The sequence below is a fragment of the Nannospalax galili genome, unplaced genomic scaffold, assembly GCF_000622305.1.
Source record: "Nannospalax galili isolate Female #2095 unplaced genomic scaffold, S.galili_v1.0 scaffold293, whole genome shotgun sequence".
NCBI lineage: Eukaryota > Metazoa > Chordata > Mammalia > Rodentia > Spalacidae > Nannospalax > Nannospalax galili.
Window position 1 is genome coordinate 709,794 of NW_008337147.1, and position 9,443 is coordinate 719,236.

Here is a 9,443-nt window from a genome sequence, read left to right on the forward strand (position 1 = left end):
CCTGAAGGCAATTTGAAAGCCTTAGTTAACCAGCTCCTTCTGTTTGCATATTCAATCCCTCAATGTAACATATGCATAATTTTATCATCATTGTGTGCCATCTGGAGTATACTGATTGAACTGCAGTTTGAAAATGAGGGTTAAGAGATAATTTAGTTGCATACATTTAGAACTGAAGTGTCTCTCATGGAGCAGAACAGAGTTATTTAAAAACAGAACTATGACTAAAAGATGAAAATATATTCCATAAACTCAAGAAAACCAAGGAAGACAATTATAAGCCTTCATTATTTTTTATCTGAAACTGAAAATTTCTTAAATTTTTAAGCAAGGTATTCTAAGAGAATTGTTGTAAAAACCATTTGTACTTATCATTTAAAGCAACAATTATTAATATAAATTTTCAAGCTATCTTATACATCTCTTTACATGGTTGATTTAAGAAAGAACCAATTAACAAGAAGACATAGCTATGTAAGCAGCTAATTTTTTTTTTCACTGTAGTCACTTAAGTGTGTTGTAAAACTTGCAAGAGCTCATTGAATTTGAGCACTTTAACTGACAGCGATTGGTCTGGAAGCTGACAAGTGTCATATTGAATGAAGGATGACAATATTTCTAGTCCAGAATTTAACTTTCAGTTACCCAGTGTGATGGCAAATGAAACACTTCATAACACTAATTTTAAAACAAGCTTTCTTCTTTTATAATTATTTTTAAAATCTTTAACACAGCCTCCCTTTTTGAAAATATTTTTCCAGATTTTTTAATTCCTTTAAAATAGTCAAATTCTGAAATCATGATGGGCAACTATACCTCAGATCAATGGTAAAGCCATTACAAAAGAAATTCCATTACCTAAAATTTATAAATAATAAATCATCTTCAAGAAGTTTGAGTTATCTAAAACTATGCCCACTATGTAACACACTATTATTTCTTACATTGGGGAAATAATTTTTTTTTTTTTTTTTTTTTTTGGTTTTGAGACAGGATCTTGCTATAGCCCCAGCTGGCCTGGAATTCACTATGTAGACCAGGCTGGCCTTCGACTCACAGAGAGCCGCCTACCTCTGCCTCCCAAGTGCTGGGACTACAGGTGTGCTCCACCATGCCCGGCTGAGGGAAATAATTTTTTAAATAAATTTCTTCACATTATAGCTTACCAGATTTTAAGAAGAAAAGCGTATTACCAAATGACCATCTATTGCCCTATTTTCTAGAAGCTCTTCCTGAGTGCTGTTTTCCTTCTCTGCCTGAAGGCAACCATAAAACTGCTTTCTTCAAAACTGGAGCCTTATCCCTCTATTCAATTGGTTCTATGCACAAGGTTTTCTGACATTTTTTGATAGTATTGTGATTCATTTCTTCAGCTCATAGAACAGATGTCAAGACATGATCATCAAGACTTTGAACTGTGAGTTTAAAAAGAACACCCATTATTAGACAACCCTAGCAGTCTTAGCCACTGAGAGAGGCAGTTCGCATGGCATTTCCCCCCTTTTCATCCAGAAGAGCAAGCATCTAGTCCATCGCTGTCCTGTCACCGAACATGACATTCTAATTCAGTCAGGAGGGACTCACAATAAACTCAAAATCACATTGCCTACCTCCCTGGTATGACAATTGATTACATCTCTTAACCTTTCTGCATCTGTGGCACCACCTGGAGCATTTAGTGCTCACATTTTTGTACACAAAGAACAGGTAACAGTCTATAGACCCAAATGCAGCCTCACTCCTATTGTAAGGCTGTGGCAACAAGACCAGGAAAGAAGCAAACAGCAACCACGATCACCTCAACTTAATAAAAGATGTCATAACAAAGAGATCCGAACATGTGCCTAATAAATATCATTTTGTAGAATATTCAATATAGGACTATCAATTTTAAGTTAACTACTCACGCTTGGCAAATTTGTCCAGTCAGAGAAGATAAAGAAAATAAATCTTATAAGGAACCATTTTTTGAAAGATTTATGTACTTGATTCTTCACTGAATTTTAAATAGTGAGAACAATTGTCCTGTGTTAATATAAAAAAAAAAAAAACTGCTTTAACCAAATAACTTGAACTGCTAAGTAACTTGATCAAAGCACCACAATCAATTATGGAGCTAAGATACAAATTCAGTTTATTTTGAAAGTGATTATTCTTCCTAATCCATCAGTAAATTAAATTCAGTTTAATATTTATTAATCATTTTAACACATTTATTAAATATTATACAGTGTGTTAGGAACTCTGTCATTCACTAAATCCATAGTAGATACTTCCACAATAAGCAAAGAGTAACTTTTGTTCAAAATAATCATTTAAAGCAGTTAGGACAGGGTTTCTCATATAAGTCTAGACTGTGCTTTCCTATTCTTTGTGTAAATCTTTACTGCACATTGTAGCATATTGAGCAGTAGTCTTGCCCTCTAACCATGGAATACCAAGAACACTATCTCTCAGTCATAACAAATATTTCCAGACATTGCCAGTGTCTCCTGGTAGCAACCTTTCCACTTCCCCAGCCCCAGCATTAAGATCCATTGGCTTAGAATTGGATGGACTAAGTTTCTATAAACTATATCTAAATAGTCAGCTCTTAGGGAAAGTGACTTATTCTAATCTTTGAATCATTCCATTGAGTAATCATCTCAAAATCAAACCTTTGTTTGATAAATGAATGCACTAAAAACTGAATGAGAAGTAAAACAATAAACCAAACTCAAAGTGTTTCTGTTAGAACCAAAGATGAGCACAAGTAAGCACTGTGCCTGGAATGACAGTCCATGGGATTGCAATGGGGTTTCCTCTTCTTAACTGCCGGTGCTAGTCCCAGTAAAATGTGTACCAAAGAAAAGCATCAACCAAGTCAGCACAAACTTCTGTCACCTCCAGCTCTAAGAGTGCTCCTTTCTCATATTTATCTTGGTTCTCTGAGACTAGGAACCAGTTCTCTCATGCACCCACTCTAACTGCAAAGTGTGATAGAAAAGAACAAATAATCACTTTTCTAAAATAATGAGGTTGTAATACCATCTTTTTTTCAGCAGTGTTTTTAATTTTTAGTATTTCTTAGTAACTTCTCAGAAGAAAGGAAAAACATATTTATGGAAATGTGAGGAAACAAAATCTAAAACCTCTGCGATCTGTGCTAAAGGCCTTGGCAAGGTGGATGTGCACTGTGCTATCACACACTTTACTGTTGTGGCAATTGCAATGAATTCAGGTATTGGACAGGCAGTTATATTGACTCTTATCTCCTTTCAAAATTCAATCATAAAATTTCAATAAGGAATGAGGCAAGAATAGATAGATAAAATAAACAAATCAAAACATACATCAATTATAGGGCAACACTGACCTGGGGTGGGAGGGGTAGAAAACCAGTACTTCATGTGTTCTGAAATGAACATGTGTACCGTGTTAATAAAAGGTGCTGTTAATTTCCTATGCTGTATTAGGAATTCCATATCATATTATTTCTGACATTAACGAGCTTTTAAGGTCAAGGAAATTAAGAACTAGAAAGTTAACTCATGATGGCTCTATGAAAAGATACAGGATATTTTGAGCAAGAGGAACCCTCTAAATTTTCGCTGACATCTGTTCCACTTCTCAATCCTAGAATTTTCCCTATGATAGTAGAGAGTATCCCAGAAATAGCAGATAAAAGAGACTCAACAGGACACTTAACTCCAGTACTAAAGCCACTTCTTCAGGACTGACCTCCGACTATTGTTTGTCAGCAGGATTTTAAGCTTTTCCAATGACTCAGACGGCACACAAGAAGTCCAAGAACTGATCACAGTCTTGCAAACAAGACATTTGGAAAAGGCAATGTAGGGATCATGACAGTATGCTGAAAAACACTGTCCACATAACTGTTGTTTAGCTATTGCAACCTAACCTGTTTGGTGTCCCAAAATGACTGAAGAAATACATACATATAAACTCTATATTCAAGCTATTTCCTTCTTGTCAAGCACATTTCTGAGTCACTTATTTAGTTGTCATCTTTATTCATGGCAAGATGTCTGCTTTTGACAATTCATTGCTTTTCAGCATCAAAAGGGAACACCATGGCTTAAATAAAGACAGAGTTCCATTTTCAACAGTGAAGTCAAGGAAAGCATTTTTAAACTCATCAGAAGGGAAAGAGGCTTTCTTGCCACTTCTACAAAATGTGTTTACTAAGGATTGTAAAAATCTCAATATTGTAGCCTCCAAGAGACCTTATCGGGGAACAAAGAATTAAAGAACCACCACTTTGAGAAATTGTGTTAGAAGCTTCAACAAAATGACCAATGAATATCAGTGGTTGCAACCTCTGGCTGACAGTCCAAGGCAGGCTCCCAAGTACAGTCAACTATTTCAAGGACATAGTACCTGTGTGTTTGGGTGAGTGACTGCTTTCCCCTTCCCTAACCCATTTCTGTAATTGCTTTGCTGCCTGGCATAGGAGAAAATCGGGCTTATTTGGCCCCTGTCTCTTCTAGTCACATAGAGGACTTCTTTTCCAACAAGTGACAAGTTCATTGGGTGTTTAATATAGACTGCACCTTTATATTACTGTTGCAAAGATACAACTCCTGCAAAGGAAACAGGATATTATTTCCTAGGCAAAATGCTGTAATTTTTGTATCTATCTGGGGAGAACTCCATATGGACTAAATAAAAGGGAAATTGTGGAGGATAAAGAACTGTGGAAGCAAAACAGACTGTGTTATTGATCCACCACTGCAGAACCCTCAGTCAGCTAAGACAGTGACAGGGCTCTCAATCTCAGGGTGCTTTCAAATCCTTTGGCTTCCCCGACCCCTTAGGTAGGTTAGAACTATTCCAGAATGATCTTTGTTATTTTTTATACCAACAATATTCTTTCCTTAAAATCTATTGATAGGCAGAAGAGGAAGAGGGAAAGGAAAGAAGAGAGAAGAGGAGAGGAGAGGAGGGGGAAAAGGAGGAGATAAAAAGAAAACAAATAGTCTCCCTCTTTCTCAGCTCCCACTAAGCTTGTTTAGAAATGAGGAAATGTAGAAATGGAAGAAAATATAGATAAATATAAATTTAAGACATGTGTACTTTCATTCTTTCTTAATTCTATAGATTTTTTGTTTGTTTTTGGGGGAATATTGTTTTGGGGTTCGAGTTGGTTTTTGAGAAAGGGCCTCCCTGTAGCCCCAGCTGACCTTGAACTTACTAGGTAGACCAGGCTGGCCTTGATCTCCCAGAAATATGCCTGAGTCCTGGGATCAAAAGCAAGCCACAACATTATAGTTTTTAACCTAGTTCCTTTGCTCTCTCTTTGTCCCTTCCTTTAAATTCTTGTGCCCATCTTTTCATAGACACACATTCTGTGGGCACTTTGTCCACACACAAAAAATTAACCACCGTAAATCTACACCAGTGTTCTTCAAAAAAAAATATGGAGGAGACAGAAAAAGGGCTCAGCATTTAAGAGCACTGCTGTTCTAACAGAGGACCCAGGTTTGGTTCCCAACACACATCTGGCAGCTCATAGCTATCTGTAAGTCCTGTCCAGGTCATCAGATGCCTGCTTCTGGCCTCCACCATCACTGACAAAACAGGTGCACTTACATGCAGGCAGAGCACTCATATATGAAATATAAGTATAAATAATAGATGAAAAAAATAAGACAAAGGGGTTTGGGAGGAATCATGTCTAATTTTTTCTTTTGCTTTTATAAGAGGCTAGATAAGAATTTTGGTTCTGTGGGCAACGGGAGCTTTATTATATCGAGATATCTATCATTGATTCTGTTCTTTCATCAGAAAACTGTCACAGATGATATACAAAAAGCAGTACATTTATGTTCTAATAAAATTATATTCATAAAGAACACTAGAATGATCTACATCAAATATTCATAAACATTTATCTTTAGTCAAGAAACTTCTATTCCAACTATTTTTTTCAACTGACTGAAAGCCATTTTTTCCCTATAATCACACTGACTCATCAATTATCTTTCTATATATTCTCTTCCAAATCCTACTTCTATGCTTCATATTTCAAGGTCTGCTGTCACTACCACATTTACTTCACAGGCCAGTGACTTTGAAATTATCAGTAAGGAATCCATCTACTCCTTACCCCACTATAATGTGTGTCACATTTTCTGCTAAATATATCCTGAAACTTCCTCCCACATAACGTTTTCATACCTGCTACTTTAATTCAGATCTTACCTCTACTTTAAACTTCCTTTATGCTGTTACAAGTGTGCTCTTGACAACGCATAAATACGATCATGTACCAGACCTGTGGAAAACACTGGACTTCCTGAAATATGAAACATTAACCTAAACCACATTGAGTGCTTATTCTTGGGTCTCCTCAGTTAGAGATTCCAGGAACAGTGCACATGAATTTCAAATAATAATTCCTCAAAAACAGGTAGCCCTGATAAAGATTGGCACTCCTTAACCTTCTTTGATGTGTCCTCAGCCCCTTCAGGATAGAGCAAAAGACTAAGCTCTTTTTACCAAAGCCGCTTTGCACTTGCAAATTGAAAATATTGTTGGGACCTACACACACCTCACCCAACCCAGGAAAAGGTGGGTACCAAGTTAATTTTCTTTCTCAGCAAGAATACATGTTTTCTGTCAGATAACTATGGTCAGGCTGCTTTATCTGCTTACAGAAGTACTTGAGAATTATGTACTTTCAGATATAAACTTAATTTTAGGAAAGGTAGAATAGATATATTTACAATATATCTGTAATATATCTTTTCATCCTCTGATTGAAATAACTCTTATAATGTGACCTAGTCTGTGTACAGAAATATCCAGTGAGAGAAAGCCAAATTTGACTGTTCATCACTTGGCCTCTGTGATGGCTGATTTTCATGTGGCAGCTTGACTGGGCCAAAGCTCCTAGAAATTTATCAGACCTTATCTGAATGTTGCTTTGAAAGTAATTTTAAGTAAGATTAACATTTCAGTCAGTGACAGAGTAAAGCATATTAATCTTCAACAAGTGGGTGGACTTCATCAATGACCTTAAGGAAAAACAAGATTGAGGTAATGTAAACATAACTTAATATACACGGCTGGAGTGGCCATAGATCTTAGAGAAAACTCCAAGACTGTCAGTTTGCTAGACTAATGTGATTTCTTACTATGTTCAAAATATGTATCCTTATATTTACAGATAAATATCTCAGTCATCACTCATCAAAGAAACTTATTTTGCACCAGTCAGAGACTATTACCCAGTACCACAACTGGTCACACACGGACATTGTCTATGAATTGCCCAGGCCTAAGTCATACATCTAATATGCAACCTCTGCACCTAAGGCTCATGGAACATAAAACAGGTATAATGCAGAGGACACTAATGAATCTCTCAGTTCTCAGTAATGAAGCTCCCTCATGCAGCAGAGGGCCAGGCAAACAAAAGGTCACAAATAGTCAAAGTGTAGAGATCAAGAGTCTGGTGAATGCTGGTCCTTGGACAGGATCCCTTTATCAAATTTCTCACACTCAAGGTTCAGAGACCATCCCAGAAAAGGGGCCAGAAAGACTGTAAGAGCCAGAGAGGAGGTGCATGACCATAGGAAAACAGTCATACAAGCTCCTGGGAACATGATCATATGATTCTATGGGATTGGTGTCAGAATATACATGTCCCATGCAAACTCAGGCAGACAATAGCCCAGCATAGAACTGGGAAAATGAACAGCAGACCTCAGTCTTATCTGAAGGAATGTTGGCAACTGAATGGTGCTAGGTGAAAAAGAGCTGATCTTCCTAAAACAAGGTGAGTGACAATTCTAAGTCAAGCACTTGGCTTTGACTCAGAACTGTCACATTAAGAAATAGGCCTTATATCATTTACTTTTTCTAAGTAATGAAAAATTCTGATAGAGGTTTGTGAAAAAAACAAGAATATTTGGGGGCTGGAGAGATTGCTCAGCAGTCAAGAACACTCGTTGGTCTTGCAGAAGACCTGGGTTCAAATCCCAACACCCACATGGCAGCTAACAACTGTCTGTAACTCCAGTCCCAGGGGATCCTTCAGCCTCTTCTGTCCTCCTGGGCTCTGCACAACATGGGTGAACTTACATACATGCAGGCAATACATGCACACACATAAAACAAAAATAATAAATAAAAATATTTTTTAAAATAAAAATTAAAAAATAAAAATAGTAACAAAGAACTGTTTACTTTTTGAAACTTTTGTATTACTTTATGTGTATGTGCTGGGTAGGGGGGAAGCACATACCAAGGCAGGTATGTTTAGGTCCGAAGATAGCAGGAGGGAGTCCATTATCTTCTTCTACCATGTAGGTATTGGGCATAGAACTCAGATACCTGTGTCAAGCACCTTTACCAACTGAACCATCCCACCAGACTAAAATGCTTTTATCAGTTGAGTCATCCATTTCTGCTACAGTCAATGATAATATTGCAGTTTTAAAAGTAATAAAGAGATCAAACTATCTGAGACAATGAGTATGTCTTTAACTTTACAGTCTTAAGTAAGTCATTCATGCCTTAGAAGCTCATTTCTTTTCTTTATTACCATTCTTTGTCTCCAAAAATGCAGGGAAGAATTTTGTCTAACTGCAACTGCCTAAGAGTAAATGTCCCCACAAATCCTTCATGCAGATTTATAAATACCATATATGAAGTACAGGTATTATGTGTATAACAGAATTTTTTTGTATTTCTAAATATATGTAAATGAAGACACAAACATCCAGACCAATGGAAAAATTTCTAGAACTCCTTGGGCAGAAAGTTAGGAGACATTGCTCAGGAAAGATGAGAGAGGCTAGAAATTAAATAATAGACAACACGGATAAGAACACTCAAGAAAATGTTCTAGCAAGGCAGCACGTGCATTCTATATGCCGAGGCAGCAGGATTCGTACATATGCAAGAGCAGCCTGTTCTACTTAGCTATTTCCAGTAGTTCAAACTCCATCATCACCAGTAGCTCCACCCCACCCTAAAAATAAAATAAGGAAAATAAAAGTTCTAAGGAAGCAGAAGTAGTTGGAAAAGTGACTTATAGGTAACAATTAGCATGTCCATTCTAGACTGGGAAACAGTTGTGTAGCAAACAATGAAAAATATTTAATGCTACTGATGCTTACAAATAAACAGGAAAGAAATGGAGAGCTGACATTAACTTGCATGCTCAAAAAAGTAAGAATTAGGGCCAGGCATAGTGGTCCACGACTTTTATCTCGGCACTCTGGAGACAGAGGCAGGTGATTTGTGAGATGGAAGTCAGTCTGGTATATATGGAGACCCTGTCTCAAAAAACCAAAAGTAATAATAATAAGAATTATCAATAGTCCCTTTGAGAGTGGCAAAGCAAATGACCACTTCCTCATTCATGATGAAATATTGATATATCCAGTCTTATGTCCAGACTTTTGCTACTAATTAAACTCAGTGGGACACTC